The following is a 12,699-nucleotide window of genomic DNA, read 5'->3' on the forward strand; positions in this document are numbered from 1 at the left end:
TTTTATTCTATAACATTTGCAATTTTTTTTCTGCTTAACTTTTAAATTAATCATTTCTTACACTCTTTGCAAGAAACATAACATCACATTTTTCCAACCTCTATGTAAGGAGGCCTGGAGGAGGACATGGCAACCCACTCCAGTTTTCTTGCCTGGAGAGTCCCATAGACTGAGGAGCCTGGCGGGCTGCAGTCCATGGGTCACAGAGAGTCAGACACGACTGAGCTACTAAACAACAACAACAATATAATGAGGTGTTCTTTCAAGTGTTTTTTAAACTCCTCTCTTGAGACTTCTTACTCTCTTGCTCCAATCTGGTCTTGCCTCTCCAGGCCTCTTGTTACCTGGGAATATCCTTCCCTGCTTCCCTAGGTTGATGGCACTGTTCATGGATCCCAGGTCTCATTTGTTTTCTCCCTTGTTTTACTGTCTTTTTGTCACCATACTTCCCTGGAGAACTTGGACACTTTTGATCTTTATGATTTGGGGCGAGTATGTGGCCTCCCTGACTCTCAGCTTTCTTGCCTGGGAGGAAAATGCCTTCTCTGCAGGATGAATTGAGATGAGGAAATGGAGAAAGCTTAGGACAGTGGCTGGCATGATGCAGGGGGTCAAAATGGCAGCCAGTCCAGAGCTAAACACTGAGGTAGATAACAGAGTGGTTGGCACCCAACCTTCCTTTCTTCTCCTCTCCCACCATGCCCAGGGCTTTTTTTTTTTAATAACTTTATTTAGTTATTTATTTTTGGCTATGTTGGATCTTCATTGCTGTATGAGCTATTCTCTAGTTGCAGTGAGTAGGCTTCTCAATCTAGTGGCTTCTCTTGTGGAGCATAGGCCGTAGGGCGAGAAGGTTTCAGAAGTTGCAGCTCCCAGGCTTAGTTGCTCTGAGGCATGTGGGATCTTCCTGGCCCAGGGATCGAACCCATGTCTCCAGCATTGGCAGGCGAATTCTTTATCACTGAGCTACCAGGGAAGCCCATGCCCAGGACTTTGACTCTTTCCATCTCTCACCCTCAAAGAAGGGTTATATAGGCACTTACACCAAAGCATTCAAGGTATCTCCAGGAATGAGAATAGTTCAAGAAGCTTAAAAAAAATTTATTATGGAAAATCTCAAACACATACAAAACTAGAAACTCAATATAATAAGCCTCCATGGACCCAGCTACTGCATGTATCAATTCATAGGCAAATTTATCTCATCTATACTTCATTTATTTCCCATCCCCACTCTCCCTACATGCAGATCTTTTGAACCAAATTTCAAATGATTTCATGTATAAATGTTTCAGTGGATGTCTCCAAAAGATAAGAAACACATACATACATACAAACTACCATAACTGCACCTAAAAAATTAAAAATAATTTCTTCGTATTTCAGTGTTTTCAGTATCTCAGTGTTTCAGTATCTCATTGTTTCCATTTCTTAATCACATCGTTATCTTTTAAAAAATAGTTGGTTTGTTCCAATCAAGATTGAAACGAAATCCATGTATAGCATTTGGTTGCTATGTCTTTTCTGGATTTTTCCATCTAAAATTTCCTTCTCTGCCTTTTTTATCTTCCTCTTGCAATTTGCTTGTTGTTGTTTTCCCTGCAAGTATTGTCCTATTATCTAGAGTTGGCCACATTCTGAGATCACGGACTGCAACCCCAGGATGTCATTAAACTTGGACGCTGGTTGTTCTGGTACCTTTGGTCCAGGGTAGAGATCCAGTGCTCGGGCAGGACAGGGCAATTGGCTCAAGGAAATGTCTGTGTTGTTGCTTTTTCTGTCCCTTGCTACATCAGCTCCTTGACCAGGCTTGCCACTAAAGTGCCCTGGCCCTTCTTAGCATGCAAGACTCCAGAGTGGTCAGTGAGCTGGTGGAATATGAGAAAGAAAGTTTTAGATCAACTTGAGGAAGGAGCTTCTTGTAGCTGCTGAATGGAATTTGAACCAAAGCAATGTCGGGTGACAAAATTGACCCTCCAATTTATGTAAGTCATCTTATTTAACCCCACGTGATCCTATTGGTCTAGGTGTTATGAGACTATTTTACAGATGAAAAGGCAAGGTTAGAGAGGGAAATCGACATGGCCAAAATCACAGACTAAATCAGTAGGCATCTGACTAAGACTCAGATGTTTACTGCCCTCTGAAGACATCCAGCAGAGTGTAAACTGTCAGTTGGCAGGGGCACCCAGGCAGAAATTCAGACACCAGATGATGGATCTCCTTTCCTGTTCTACAGTGCTGGAACTTTCCCTATATCCACCTACCCACCCATCCCATCCACTCATTTATCCATCCATCCATCCACCCATCCATCCACCTACCCACTCATCCATTGACCCATCTATTCACCCATCTACCCATCTGTCCATCCACCTATCCATTATCCATTCATTCATCACTCTTTTCCCTGGCCATCCACAAGCCATTCAATGAGAGGAATCACTCAGGCACTGAACCAAGTGCTAGGGACACAGGAGTGAATCAGACCCAGTTTGGGTCCTCAGGGTGGTCAGGGTCAACGTAAACACAAGTGGGGTGGCAAAAGATATTGGTACTGGGCCTTCCTACCATGTTCTTTTCCTCACAGACAAACAAAAGGAAGTTTGTAGCAGGGGTTTCTGACTGGGTATCAGAAAGCTTCTCAGAGGAAATGGCTCCTGAGATGTCTATTGGGGGAGTCATGGGAATCAGCCAGTCAAGGTGGAGAGGGTCAGGGTGGGGAGGAAAAAGAGAGGGTATTCCAAACAGAAGAACTACAGGGGCAAAGGCCTGGAATCCAGGGAAAGTGAGCTCATGGGAGGAACAGCAAATGTTCCAGAATGGCTACAACAGAGGGTGTGAAGGACAGGGATGCGTTAGGCCTTGGAGGCCCCAGGCAGGGTTCTTTTCCAAGGCCCCACCCTCACACTATATCATGCATATTAAAATTCACCCACATTGCCTATTAAATATGAGTTATATATAGCTATAAGGCCAGCTGCAAAGACAGTTGATATAAGGTTGCATTTTGTAGACATTTAATTACAAGTGTATTAAACTTGGCAGCCTTCTTGTTTTATCATTTTTGGAGGATGTATCTATATATAGAAAAAAGAGGCTCTGGAAGTGAATCTTTCTGTAGCTGCATCTACAATACCTAATTGATAAATCAGTCCTGGAGAGTGGATCGCTGCCGAAATAAGTCTGTGGGTGCAGAGAGCTGCCATCCCCATAGGTCATGGGTGTCCTGGGGGGGCTTCGCACCAGAAGCCCTGGGTGGCCTAGGACATCAGTAGGGAAGTCTGGAGGCAGGAAGACCAGAGAGGAGGCCCACACAGGGCCTGAGATGCAGGAATAGAAAGAACAGGCCACCTCTCCCGGAGCTGGCATGTGTTTGTCAGCTCCACGCCTTTCTCTTGTTTCTGCAGCCCGAACCTGGGTCCAATCCCTGGGCAGCCCCCTCCACCCCAAGGCTGAATGCTTGACAGCAAAGGAAAGGGAGCCCTGCTTCCTCCAGAGGGCATCACAGGACTGCTTTTCGGGGGTGGGGGCCGCCGTGGAGCGGCTGTGCAAACACAAGGTCGGGTTGACAACAGCAGTTAGGTTGGGCTGGACGCCAGCACCTGGGGAGGTCCCTGGAAGGAGCTGGCTGTCCAGAAGAGGAGGGGCTTGGCTTTCCAGAACAGGGATTAAGACTTAAGTTTGACTGAAATAAAGACCCCTAGGCGTCCAGAGCTGGGCTGCTTCCAGCACCTGCGTAAAAGACACAGATTAATCAGATGCCTTATCTCACCTAAGAGGAAACTGAGGCCAGGGAGTGGTGGGGCTTGTCCAGGACCCCAGAGGGTTTCAGAGGCAGGTCAGGATTGTGGGGGCAGCTCTGTCCTGGCACTGGTCCTCCCTGGCACTTGGCTCAGTGCACTGCAGTGTTCAGAGACCCTGCCAACCGTAATACTAAATATTGAGCACTCGCTATATACCAGACACTTTGCTAAACCCTTTATATGTATCTTCTTTCATCCTTACAATGCCCCCGGAAGCTGGGTAATATCACCCCTATTTTCCCCACAAGAAAACAAATGCCCTGGAGATGAAGGCCATCCCTTGCCTGAAGTTACACAGCTGTGCTTAACTGACCTGGGGTCCCCAAAGGTGTCTCTGACTTACTCCCAGTACTTAGTTTTAAATTTGAGAGGGAAACAGCAACGCCTCCTTAATACTTTCTAAGAATGTGTCCTTGTATTTGATGAAGTAATTTTCTAGAGCTGGAAAATGAATTTGCATACTATTCACATTTTCAACAAGGATGCTTTTGTTAGTTGACCCCTAGCCAGGAAGTCAAATTAACCAGGACACCTTCAGTTGGTTAATGGAGACTGCAGTACCAGCAAAGTGGCTTTGGAGTGCAGGAGACAGGGAAGTGCCCTTAGCAGAGCCCTAAATCCAAAAGCCGAAATCCTCACGTTTGGGCAGGAAGGACCCTTAGAGATCAGCATGTAGGGGTCCCTGGGGCTCTGAGAGAGACAGTGACCCAGCCAGGATCACAGAGCTGAGGAGCAGAACCCAAACTAGTACAAAAGCCTGAACTCTTAACCCTGAAGCTCAATCGTAAACCAACAAAGGAAAGCACTGTGACAGTAATGCAAATTCAAATTTGCTTTTCCATTTCCCAGGACAAGTAAGCAGAAAAGGTGAAACAAAGGAGCCATGAGAATGTTCGTTTAAGGCACACAGACTAGAATTTTGGCTTTGGCCATCTTGAAGGCAAACAAAGGCACTTGAAGGATATCCCCCTCAGAGGAGCCTCTCAACATTCACTCAACAAATATTTACCGTGGGCGCCGAGGAGACCACAGTGACCAGGATGTTCAAGGTCTCAGATCTCAAGGAGCTTATGTTCGAAAGATGAAGAGAGACTGGGTTGGTTTTTCGGGGTTGTTTTTTTTTTCAGAGGGATGTTGGGAGGGGGGACAGTAAACGCTGTATGAAAAGAGTGTGAAGTGCTATGAAGATAATACAACTGAATAATATGATGAAAGGAAGATGGAGGGGGATGGTTTAGCAGTCAAGCAAGACAACTTTGAACTGAGATCTGAATACAGAGAAAGAGGAATGTCCTGCTGGAAGCAAAGCATTCCAGTCAGAGAGAAGAGCAAGAACAAGCTTGGAAATGTTGGCATGTTGGGTCTAACAACAGAAATACAACATGAGCCATGAGCGTAATTTTCAATTTTCCAGTAGCCTCATTTTTTAATGAAAAAAAAGTTAAATTAATTTTAATATGTTTAGCTCAGTATATGAACTTATTTTTTTTGGCGCGGGTGGGTGGGGGGGTGGGGTTGGAGGGAGCTTCCCTGGTGGCCCAGACTGTAAAGAATCCACCTACAATGCGGAGACCTGGGTTCGGTTCGATGCCTGGGTTGGGAAGATTCTCTGGAGAAGGGCACGGCTACCCACTCCAGTATTCTGGCCTGGAGGATTCCATGAACAGAGGAGCCTGGCAGGCTACAGTCCATGGAGTCACAAAGAGTCCAACACGACTGAGCGATTTTCACTTTCAGAAATGTTTTTAGTAGTAAAATAATTACTTTTTTTCATACTGATTCTCTGAAAACTGATGAATTATAAGTACATTTCAAGTACCTGACAGCCACAGCCTCCTTGTGGCCAGCACTGGGTAGGTCAGTAGTCAGTGATGGGTTCTAATGATTCTAAATATCTCACACAAATATTCAGAATCCCGGCAGAAGCCCCACTTAGGCTCTTTGGAGCTGCTGCCTCCCAGGGCAGGAGGCTGCACACAGAGGGGAAAGCTTCTGGCTCTCCTCTCTCTCCGGGAGACGTCTTCCCTCCCTGGAGTCTCGTTCTAGAGAAGCCAAAGTCTGAACACGTGGGAAAGCAGCGTGGCTGGCCCTGGGTCTGAAGCCACCTCCCGGGCCCCTCTGCCAGACCTCGTTCCAGACATCCGTGTCCGCCCAAGTGAGATGGGGCCTCTCCGCCAGCAACCCGGTCACGCCCCTTGGACTCGGTTTTGGTTTTCGGGTGCAGACAGGTCTACATTCCTCCGAAGAGGCCAACTCCGGCATCATCAAAGCTGGTGAAATCAACAATAACAGTCAGCCTGGACCTCGGCCTGCAGTTCCTTAGGCCGCCACGAGGGGCGCAAGCAGCAGCTGAGGCAGGCGCTGGCTGCCACCCAGCCCCTTGGCAGCCTCTTCTTCCCCGCTTCTATTATCCCAGGCTAGCTAGCTCGACTCACGCCCCACCTCCCACCAACACGCTGTTGCCTCCACCAGCCTCACCCAGCAGGTCTATGTCCCCAGCGGTTGCTAGGTTCCTTCATTTTCTAGGCCTTGGGCCTCTGCCAAAATGGCGGCAAAGGTGCCAGCTGTGAACCAGCCAGAAACACAGGAAGAAGAGTGGATGTGCCTCAGGAGGCCCTTCTGCTTGGTGTGGTGTTAGGTGGAGACGAACAACGGTGCGTCCGAAGTCTGCACGGTATGATCTGGAGCCAGGAACAAAAAAGATTCCACTGTTGGGATGTTTTCACCCCGGAGGCTGAAATAACAGCAGAGGCCTGACTACCCACGTGGTGTCTGTGGCCAGAATAGGACCCACATAATAATGGCTTAGGTCAGGGAAGAGCCTTTTCCATTCCATGGGGGCAGTATCGTCATCCAGGCAACAACATCACTCTACAAACTGACGTAGGTCCACAAGGGAGGCCTTGCGTCTGCCCTCGCCACATTTCCATGTACTCCGCAAGCATCCCCTGCCCCTGATGTGGTCATACCCTGACTATTGGTAAGTGCTGGACTCTGGAGGGCCCTAGAGTTGGCCTATCCCTAGAAGACCAAGAGATTAGCCCAGCTGGCTCATCAGCTCTTGGTTCACCCTCCCACAACCATTTTTAAAAAGATGTACTGGTTTATTTTTGGCTGTACTGGGTGGTCGTTGCTGCGCCTAGATGAGCAGTTGTGGAGAAGAGGGGCTACTCTTAGGCTGGGGGGGCGGGGGTGGGGGTGTGGGCTTCTCATTGCGGTGGCTTCTCTTGTTGCCCAGCAGGGGCTCTTGAGTGGGTGGGCTTCACAGACTTAATTACTCAACATCACGTGGGTTTCTCCTGAACCAGGGATGGAACCCATGTCCTCTGTGTCAGCAGATGAATTCTTAACCACTGACCACCAGGGAAGTCCTTCCCTCAACCATTTATCAGCAAAAGAGGGCTGTTTGGGGTTTCTGGTGGGAGAGTGGTCGTGTTCATCTTTCTAGAAAAATGTGGGTTCCACGTGACCATGCTTTTGCAAGAAAACACCCAACTTTAGGAATAGCTTACCTCCAACAGCCCTAAATGATGGCACAGGCCAGCTGACTGGAGGACGTGCAAGCTGACATTTTTAAGCTGAAGGGTGAGATCAAAGGAGTGATTTTCTGGAGAGATTTTAGTTAGGCGCCTATGAAGAAAGCAAGTCTTGGTCTGGGAGGAGCATCTTGAGGAAGTGGGTCATGAACAGGAAAGTCAAAGAAGACAGTTTGGAAGGAGCTGAAGGAAAATGTAGGATTTGGAAAAGGGAAGAAGAAGTGAAGAGCTGCGTTTTGTTAAGTACCTTCAGCTCCTCCCGTGGTATCTGTTCCCCTTCTCAAAAGATCTGCATGTTCTTTGAGTGTATGTAGTCCTTGAGGTCACCTTCTGAGACAGGTACTAATCCATAATCTCCATTCCAGATCCCAGAATGCTTAAAAAATGAAAAACACTTTTGTAACTTCTTTACTGGTCAAATTCTAACTTGAAATAATATGAATCCTTATCCCACTCAGTGTGACTATTTAGACTTTTGCTGAAAAAACAGTAACATGTTTGATTTGGGAATGCTGTTGCCGACTCTCGACTCTCGTGGGATGTTACGTAATCCTTGTTACCTTTCTAAAATCTGAAACATACTGAGCTCTGAGGCACAGCTGGCCTGGAGGATTTTAGGTAAGAGATGGTGATGCTAGATTATTCCCAGTTTACAAGGGAAAGAGCTGAGGTTTAGCAGGAGAAGCGAAGTGTGTTAGGCCACAGAGGTGCCAAGTGACAGATGGAGAATTTCAGCTCTGGTCCAGTTTCAGGTAAGGGATCATGCTTCCACGAGGCTAACCAAAGGCTCAGTCTGAATGGCAGGGAAATGGCCTGACTGGAGAGAAGACTGCGTAGATCATTCATGGTCCGCAGATGCAAAGACCGACTAGCTGACAATGAAGCAAGGGGCACAGATGTACTCTGGAGGGACTTTGGCAGGGACTAGGATTTGGGCAGTGCCAGATGCTTTAGCACAGCAAGTCTGAATCCAGAGAGCCACAGCTTATTAGCAAAATCACTCTTTTTCTCTCTGTATTAATTTCTTCTGTAATGTGGAGATGATAATAATATTTGCCTCCTAGATTTGGTGTAACTATTAAATAAGAGATGCTTGAAAACAATTAGCATGTTGCTAAATTACTAAACATTCAATAAATGTTATCTATGACGAATATTGTCAAAATGGAGTGTGCACACCTCTCAGAGAGTTCCAAATCTCATTGTGGATGTGAGAATATCCTTAGATTACCAATTTTGTTTGTTTGTTTGTTTCCTAATAGTTTAAATCATTACTTTTCTCCCATTTAAACTATGTCAGAGTGAATATACTCAACAGTATATTCAACTGAACTGCACACTTTGAAACGGTTAAGATGGTAAGTTTTATGTGTATTTTACCACAATTAAACATTAAGATTAAAAGAAAACTAACCTGCCACAAATATATGAGGAAATAGAAGGCACAAGTACATGAATAAAATATAGGAGTGACTTTCTGGCTATGTGCAGGGTGAAGAGGGGAGATAGGGACTGAATGTTGGGGAGGGAGAGAGGCAAAGTTCATGAATCATAGATTGATGAGTATTAGAAACCCTTGTTGTCCCATGCTCCTGAACTTGGGCCAGGTTATAGAGTTTGATGTGCTTTGTAAATGTAGGCAAATCTGAGTTCTACAGTGAAGGTCCTCAGGATATGAAGGTTCATAGCCACATTCATCACATGTTTCAGGCCCTATGCTGAGCACTGGGGCAGACACAGGCTTCAGTGTGACCAGGTCCCCAGCCTCAAGGCTCTCGTGGCTAATGCAGGACATGCATGTGAAGAGAGAACACTTGCAGCCACCAGATGTGATCAGCAGTGCTGGGAGGTGTGTTCAGAGTTCAAGCAACACTTTGAAGAGCTTTGGAGAAGGAAGCATTCTCTTTGAAAAGGGCGGCAGGGAGTCGGGAAGAACATCCTTAAAAAGCAATAACTACATTTCCCTGGTGGTCCACTGGTTGAGAATCCAGCTGCCAATGTAGGGGACACAGGTTCAATTCCTGGTCCTGGAAGATTCTGCATGCTGTGGAGCAGCTAAGCCTGTCTGCTACAACTACTGAAGCCCGTGCGCCTATGTTCAGCAACAAAAGAAGCCACTGCAATGAGAAGCCTGCACACCACAATGAAGAGTGGCCTCCATTCTCTGAAACTAGAGAAAGCCTGTGCACAGCAACAAAGACCCAGTTCAGCCAAACAGCAACAACACATGAGCTTGGAAAAGTATGTTTCCACTAGTCATGTGTGCATGCTAAGTCACTTCAGTCATGTCTGAGTCTTTGCAACCATATGGACTGTAGCCCGCCAGGCTCCTCTGTCCATAGGATTCTCTAAGCAAGAAAACTGGAGTGGGTTGCCATGCCCTCCTCCATAGGATCTTTCTGACCCAGGGATTGAACCTGTGTCTCTCATGTCTCCTGCATTGGCAGGTGGGTTCTTTACCACTTGTGCCACCTGGGAAGCTCAGGTAAAGTATGTTTTCACTAGTTAGCGGTTCTCAAACTGAAGCGTGCATCAGAATCCCCAGGAAGACTTGTTGAAACCCACATTGATGGTCCCCATGCTCTGATTCAGTAGGTCTGGGGTGGGGCCCAAGGACTTGCATCTCTGACAAGTTCCCTGATGATGCAGTTGTCCTTGTGGTCCAAGGACCACACTTTGAGAACCACGAGGCTAGATCAAAAGGAGTGGACCAGCAGGCAGGGGAAGTTTGTGCAGACATGGCAGGGTGAAAAAGCAACAATTGTTTAGAGAGCGATGAGCAAATTTGTGAGACTTGAGCATGGTGGGTTGCCAGTGCAGCTGATGGTGGACTTGTGTCCAAGGTTCAGAATTTGGACTTGATCCTGGAAATGAAGAGCAGCTGAAGGAGTTTCTTGTGCAAGGAGGAACATGAACAGATTGGCCCTTCAAGTGAGATTCTTGGGAGGGCAGGTGGAGTGGAGGGTGGGAGAAGGAATAGAGGCAGAGGGACTAGTCAAGAGGCTGGCACAGTGAGCCTGTCAGATCCCATTAGCCTTGGTCTTCTTGGCCCCCAAAGTCCAAAGTGGAAATAATCATAAACCTAGACAAACAGCACTTCATATAAAAACAGCAGCATGGATGACCACTCATCAGTAGTAAGCCCTGGACCCAGTGTTTTAGGTGCATCCTCTCATCAGACCCTCCTAGCACCCCGTGTTCAGATGCTGAAATGGAAGCTCAGAGAAGTTCAGGAACCCACCCAAGGTTAGGACAGAGCCGGATTCAAACGCAGGAGTGAAGCGCATTCTCTCTCCCACTCCACATTTCCGTACATCTGGACTCCTCAGGGGCTTGGGGCGTTCCTCTGGGGACTTTGTGTCTGTGTGTGCTGTAAGGGCTCAGGGTGTTGGGTGGTGTGTGCTAGATGCCGTGATGTGCTTGCCCCCCTCCCCTCCCACTTGTCACGAGGTAAAGGGTTTCCGTGGACATCTTCATGGGACTGGAGAGAGCCAGGGAGAAAAGATTTTGCTGGACATTCTATTCCCCCCAACCCTGGTTCAGTAAATCAGGCACTGGTGGAGAAGCATGTCACCCTGCCTGTCAACTCCACAGACATAACTTGGAATAATTCTCAGACACTCCCAGGTCAGTGGGAGAGAGGATAAAGCCCACCCTGCCAAGATCCCAGGGATGGTGAGAACAGTGAAGAGGGTACATTGGCAGGTAGAAAGTACTTTTTTTTTCCCTCGTGCACTCAAACAACTCAGTGAGGAAGCAGGCAAAGAGAGAGATGTAGAGGAATGAAAGAAAGGATGGAGGAGAGGAAAGGACTTGTAGACTTGGAATGAGGAAAGCTGAACTCAGAAATCTTAGCTGGCTGTTGACCCTGGGCAAGTCCCTTCCCCTCTTTGGGCTTCCATTTCTTCAACCAGGACAATTGGGTAGATAGATGAAATTATCCCTAAGCTCCCTTCCCGCTTTGACATTCTATGCTTTTCCTTTACAAATCACCTGAGTGTGACTTTTCCAGGAAAATGTCAAACATTTCAAAGGGAAAGCTGCTCTGTTTGCCAGACGTCTTTTGTCACTCTTCAGCTGGTCTTGTCTACATTCATGTCCAGGGGATTTTCTATGATGTATAGATTTTCTTATTTCTCCATCAATATTTCCTTGTTTGCATTGGTTGACTGTTGCAGAAACAGGGCACTGTTTTTCTAAGCAAATATGCAGTTCCATGCCAACAGGAATATCCTGTTTACAAGAGCCTCCTTTTACAAGGTACCAGCTGTTTGAAAACATTTGTGTATTGCCACATCAGAATAATCTGATAAGAAACTATTTTTTTTCCAAGTAACATAATTTTCTTGAATGTGATCATTACAGTGCTATAGATCCTCCTTAAACAATAAATATCCTATGTAATGATCATGATAACCTGTTGCTTCCTCTCCTTCTATATTACTTTGCCTGAGTTGCCATGTAAAATGGGTTTCCCAGGTGGTAAAGAACCCACCTGCCAATGCAGGAGACACGGGTTTAATCCCTGGTCTGGGAAGATCCCACATGCCGTGAAACAACTAAGCCCATGTGCCACAACTATTGAGCTTGTGCTCTGGAGCCCATGAGCCACAACTACTGAAGCTGTAGCACCCTAGAGCCCAGTTCCCTGATAAGAGCAGCCCCCACACTTCAAAACTAGAGAAAAATCCACACAGCAACAAAGACCCAGCACAGCCATAAATAAATGAATAAAATGATACATTTTATGTGTATTTTATCACGATTTAAAATAACATACATACAATAAAATCCTTGCCTCTTAGGGCAGAGTTGAAAGAACACCGAATCCTGTTAACAAGTGCTTGGAGTACCTGTGTAAATGGCTCAAAGAAACACAGGGCAGGGCATTTGTTCTTCAAAAACTCTGAATGGTCTGAAGGTTTCTGGTAACTAGTTTACCACTTTAAAACCTAAAGATTAATTTTCATTGACAGGATGGTCCTCATTCCTACCTCATTTCAGGGAGCTTTATGACTCACCAGACAGATGGTGGTGAAATTGAAAAACATGTTTACAGTTTAGGTTTATTACTTCATAAAACTGAGGATTTTTAGGTGAGAGAAAGACAGAGAGAGGCAATAGTTCCTAGCAAGGAGATTTCCCCTGAATGAGCCATTTCGATCATTTTTAAACGCCTCCTTTTGCCCCAGCTATACCAGGAAAGTACCAGATGCAAAAATGGCCAGGCTTTTGCATCTGAAAGTTTTTATCATCAGAGAGAGAAAAACAGAGATTCAGACACAAGTCAAAGTGATTTGGCCAAATATCCAACAGGTGGAAAAGGCCAAAATGCTTTCTGATATTAAGACTTTGTT

General features: G+C 46.3%; 1 long non-coding RNA gene across 1 annotated transcript in view; it reads right to left on the bottom strand.

Annotated features, from left to right (window-relative positions):
• Positions 1 to 4,913: 4,913 nt before the first annotated feature.
• Positions 4,914 to 12,699, bottom strand: part of LOC145520084 (uncharacterized) — a 31,542-nt gene continuing 23,756 nt past the window's right edge. Inside the window, exons 2-3 of the long non-coding RNA XR_014064209.1 lie at positions 6,285 to 6,487; positions 4,914 to 6,076 (exon numbers count right to left, since the gene is read on the bottom strand). This is a non-coding gene — a long non-coding RNA (uncharacterized LOC145520084). The remainder of the gene's footprint in view (positions 6,077 to 6,284; positions 6,488 to 12,699) is intronic.

Source organism: Giraffa tippelskirchi, chromosome 1 (assembly GCF_054371585.1).
Source record: "Giraffa tippelskirchi isolate mGirTip1 chromosome 1, T2T-mGirTip1v1.2.pri, whole genome shotgun sequence".
NCBI lineage: Eukaryota > Metazoa > Chordata > Mammalia > Artiodactyla > Giraffidae > Giraffa > Giraffa tippelskirchi.